Source organism: Neltuma alba, unplaced genomic scaffold (genome assembly GCF_004799145.2).
Source record: "Neltuma alba isolate B1F8T4 unplaced genomic scaffold, ASM479914v2 tig00010858_pilon, whole genome shotgun sequence".
NCBI lineage: Eukaryota > Viridiplantae > Streptophyta > Magnoliopsida > Fabales > Fabaceae > Neltuma > Neltuma alba.
This window is the reverse complement of record NW_021635652.1, coordinates 128,197-133,312: the sequence shown is the minus strand read 5'-3', so window position 1 is coordinate 133,312 and position 5,116 is coordinate 128,197. Positions and strand designations below refer to the sequence as shown.

Sequence of the window (5,116 nt, the reverse complement as noted above, 5' to 3'; positions counted from 1 at the left end):
GAAGACATTGAGGTTGATGATGAGTTCAGCAACAGGGTGCCTTTATGTGCTGCCCAAGATGCTCTTCTTAAAGTTCATGCTGCTATTGCAAAATTTGTGGCAAGTGTTGGAGATTCTGAAAAGAAGCATAAGGATAAGGAAGAATGCCAAATCCTTGTTCCATCAAGCCAATCTGCGAATATCATTGGTAAGGCTGGGTCTACAATTAATAAATTGAGAAATAAGACAAGGACAATGATCAAGGTCACGCCCAAGGATGCAACTGACCCAACACACTCATGTGCCATGGATTTCGACAATTTTTGTGATGGTTAGTCATTAATACAATGAAACAAGCTATTGAGAAGTTTGCTGCATTAATTTATCATCACTTTTGGTTATTAAACTGGCATCTATGTTCATCTACAAACATAAACCAACTACAATGCCTTGTAGGGTGACATTAGTACTTAGTTACATTAAGTCTGCCCCCCCACCCCAAAAAAAAAAAAAAATAAATAAATAATTAGAAACTCCAGGATTTGTGATTATTTGTGCTTTCTTACATTGATCTTTAGCTGCAAATTAGAAGCTGGGGTTTTCACATTTGTGAAACATAGCCTTTGTATGAAGGAAATTAATTTATGCTTGGTAAGATGATCAGATGAACCTGACTCTCCTAATGGGCGTATTAAGGGGGCAGGTCTGCTTTTCTTGTTTATTTCCTTGTTATATGATGTTGCAAAAAGTCTTCTCTTGGAAGCAATATATCATGCTGTGAATGAGGATAAATGTTGAATTAAATAGTAGTGGTCTCGTTGTATGAAATTAAAATCCTTAATATTTATGATTAAAGATTAAAACTGCATGATATGCTGGAGATGAATCATGATAACACAGGAAACAAATTTTTGGGGTAAAAGAATAATGAAGCTGAATTTCTACTCTATGTACTTCCTTAGAAAAAACACCTATCAAGACACTATCGTGTTTATTTTTTTTCCCCCATTTATGTGATTGATATTTTTTTTTTTCCTTTTTTGTTTTTTCATTTCAATGTAAGGGTTTCCTTTTTCCAGCAAAGTGGTACAAGTAATGCATAATAAGCGCATCCTCTATTGTTCCTTCTTTATTCTTTGACTGTAATTTTATCATCATTCCTCGTTCTCAGTCTTGAGTTTAATGATCTTTTTCGTTTTTTTTTTTGGGAAAATTAATTCTTTCTTATTATGTTTTTGTTAATAGATATCTGGTGAGTCAGAGGCCGTGAAAAAAGCACTCTATGCTGTTTCTGCTATTATGTACAAGTTCTCTCCTAAGGAGGACATTCCTCTTGACACAAATGTACCTGAAGTCCCTCCTAGTATAATTATTCCCTCCGACGTCCCTATTTATCCACCTGGTGGATTATATCCAGCTTCAGATCCTATTATGCCACCCAGATCTCTTCCTCCAATACTAGGTGCTACAAATTTACAAGATCTACAAGATCTACCGGCTTATGCGGATGCAGGAAGTACATGGTCATTATACTCATCTTCCCTTCCAATGGTTTCTGGTGTTGGTGGTGTTTCCCAATCTGAAGAATTAATGGTCAGAATGCTCTGTCCCTCTGACAAGATTGGGCGTGTCATTGGGAAGGGAGGGGGTACTATTAAAAGTATAAGGCACGCTAGTGGTGCTCATATTGAGATTGATGATTCCAAGGCTAAACATAATGATTGCTTGATTGTTATAACTGCCACAGAGGTGCGCTATTACTGCGTCTTTCATTTTCCCTGATGATGATTTCTTGCACATATAATAATTATGTGGCATGTCACACCTGAAGTCCATGATATATTCTATTCAATCGGTGGAGCCTTGAAATGTACTAGTCATCAATATGTTCTTTCATTATCATGGCTTACCTAAAATAATTTGTAAGAAAAATGACGTGTGTGTTTTGTAATTTGTAGTCACAAAGTGATGTTAAGTCCATGGCAGTTGAAGCTGTTCTAATGCTACAAGAAAAGATAAATGACGAAGATGATGCCACAGTTTCAATCCGGCTACTGGTTCCCTCGAAAGTCATAGGGTGTATCATTGGGAAAGGTGGTTCAATCATAAATGAAATTCGGAAGAGAACTAAGGCAGATGTTCGAATCTCAAAAGGTGATAAGCCTAAACTGGCAGACACGAATGATGAACTGATTGAGGTTTGGCTTCTTTTTTCATTACTTAACTTTCTTGTTTAATTTCACTATTTATTTCACTCGTTTTTTTTTACTCTGCTTATTTTAATCGATGCTGTTCTTGATTTAGGTGTTTGGTAGTGTTGACTGTGTGAGAGACGCGCTAATACAGATTGTCTTAAGACTCAGAGACGATGTCCTGAGAGAAAGGGACACTGGCCATAATCCCTCTGTAGGTGGGGAGCCCTTATACTCAGGTGGCACTGGTCTTTCTGTTCCATCTGTGCTGCCTTCAGTTCCTTCTCTTGCTGCTACTCCACTGGCTTATGATCACAGGGGCGAAAGTGGAAGTGGACTTGGCATGCTTTCTTCGAGCAACCTGTATGGATATGGATCTTTGTCGGTATGTCTTTGTCTCTTTGACTTCCGTTCTTGCTTAGTCATTGCATTGTCATCAATACCCTATATCTTGATGGTACATGCGCAAGTATCGTGGTTGAATTGTTCGTACTGGTTTTGATTTGGAATTCTAGGATCATTTAAATCACAGAGAATAGTCCTGTTCATTTTATAATAAAATTTACAAATTACAATGAGTTCATTTCATTAAAAAAAATTCATATTCTGCTCTCAATTTTTCCCTTTAGAGCGTCATTATTCTAAGATGTACTTTATCTCTTTAGAACAAATCATAATTTTGTGATGCTCTTCTTTGCCAAAAACCAAAAAAAAAAAGGGGGATGGAATTAAATCAAATTTAAGGAATAGTATATGCTCTCATTCCATCCTGGGCTGATTGTAGCATGGTATGAAGTTTCTCCTCCTAATTTTACTTTGCAGCCAAGTTGTGTCAGAATGTACTCATTGGAAATATTACCTTAAAATTATTCTTTAATAGAATTTTTATAGAAAATATTCGAAAACTACATATTCTTATCAAGCATTATGTTTGAACAAACACCAGATCATGACTTGTGAGCGCCACTGTTCATTGACGGGATGAAATGTCTCAAGAACGAATATTGATTACGAAGTTGACACAGATTATTTTTCCAATGCCTTTGCTAAATTGATTTTATTTCATTGGGAAAAAAAATAATTATAAAGCAATTCTCAAGTATGATAAAAGAAGCAAAGAACTTATGAATTTCTTCAGATCTTTTAACCATTTGTCATAAACGTGGCTTATAGTTTCTAATCATATTGTGGTGATTTCTTATCTTCTTTTGTTTGTGTCTGTAGCAGATGGGAGAAACTGGCTATGGATCTGTGTCCTCATTTGCCTCCAAGGTGTATGGAGGGTTAGTATTTTTGTTGGGCAAAATTCTTCAGTCTATTGTTTTACAACTAACTTAGTACTCCCCCCCCCCCCACAAAAAAAAAAAAAATCAACTTGAGAACCATGAATCTAATCATTCTTCCGTTTGCCTGTCTACTATGCCCAGTTTGCCTCCACCATTAGCTTTGGAGATGTTGATTCCCGCAAATGCTGTTGGTAAGTGTTAGGTAAAGGGGGGACAAATATAGCCAATATCAGAAAGGTTTGTTTATGCATTTAAATGTAGCATTCTTTTATTCAATTTGGGGATTTAATTGATGATTCAAAAGATGTATGTCAATTCATTACCTTAAATTGGTGTGTTCCTTGCTGCTGCATCTTATATTCTCGCTGTATGCCTTGGATTGTGATAGTCTAGAATGATTTAAATATCTTGAGCTTCAAAAACTTTCAATTCAATATCATGCTTTCTCGAATGTAGATCTTGGTGTTGACTGTTGAGATATGATATGATGTTATCTTGTCCTTTCTTTGTTTTTTGTGGGAAGGTAAATGTGATATCCAACTTTTCTCATACCAAGTCACATGTCTCTAGCGAAAATTAAGTTTTATGCTTATTTAAATAGAAAAGAACTAGTTATGGAGTCCCCTATTATTTATTTTATCAGTGATGTTTTACATTTTTTGGTTGCTTAACAGTATTCTGTCAGATTTCATCTAATATGCTTTGTCATCTCACTGATGATGGCCCTGTATGCAAACTATGTGAAATTGTTTCTTTTGTTCATATTTTATTTTTTGATTGGCACATATGAGATATGATAAATATACTTGTCCTGTATGGTGTCGAGTATTATTGTGGCAGCAGAAATCATTCTTAAACTTTAGCTTGGCTGGGAATATCAATGTGTTACATTCACATTGTATAGATACGGATGAAAAAGTGTTGCAAAATATGCTTCATTTAATGTCTATTTCATGCCTAGTTGTTTCACTCCAGATTTCAGGGGCAATGATAGAGGTTTCTGACTCCAAATCTTCCCGAGGTGATCGTATTGCTCATATATCTGGCACACCTGAGCAGAAGCGTGCTGCCGAGAACTTGATTCAGGCATTTATAATGGCCACCTGAGTTGTTGGAGTGCTGTAGTTTGGAAGGTGGAATGATCAATTCTTGAAGCATCTCCTTGTTCCTCTCTTTAGTTCTCCTAGGTTGCTTCCTGAGAAAATATTCTCTGCATCAACCTGACCCCTGCCTCTTCTGAAACAGTAACTGTTCCTGAGGTTTCATCGCTGGTTCTGTATTTAGGAGTTGTAGTCCCCGTCTTTGTTCTTAATCTACCCCTCATCTGCATTTTCTCGTAGAAATTTTTAGGACCTTTCTTTCCATTCATACTGTTTTGTCTTGACTCATGCTGAGTCATCTTTGACTCCATTAAATGTTATCAAAGGATCCTAGTGATTGTTTTTATTTTGATTCTGGTGGTTAATGATTCATCCTCTTATTCTCTTATCCTTTTTTTTTTTCTTTATCTAAAACTTTCTTCCATGACAGTGCCAATGAATGCAGTCACTATCAATCCCTCTTTCCAATATTCATAATTATGCACTTGTACTTGTCAAAACCGGGGAAGTTGCCGTATGAATGTGGAGAAAATTTAGTTCTTCCCCCTTTGTTTCTGTT

The 5,116-nt window shown here is 36.2% G+C and overlaps 1 pseudogene; it reads left to right on the top strand.

The window, feature by feature from the left end:
• Window positions 1–1,218: 1,218 nt before the first annotated feature.
• On the top strand, window positions 1,219–4,653 carry LOC114759520 (KH domain-containing protein At4g18375-like; annotated as a pseudogene).
• The last annotated feature ends 463 nt before the right edge of the window (window positions 4,654–5,116 follow it).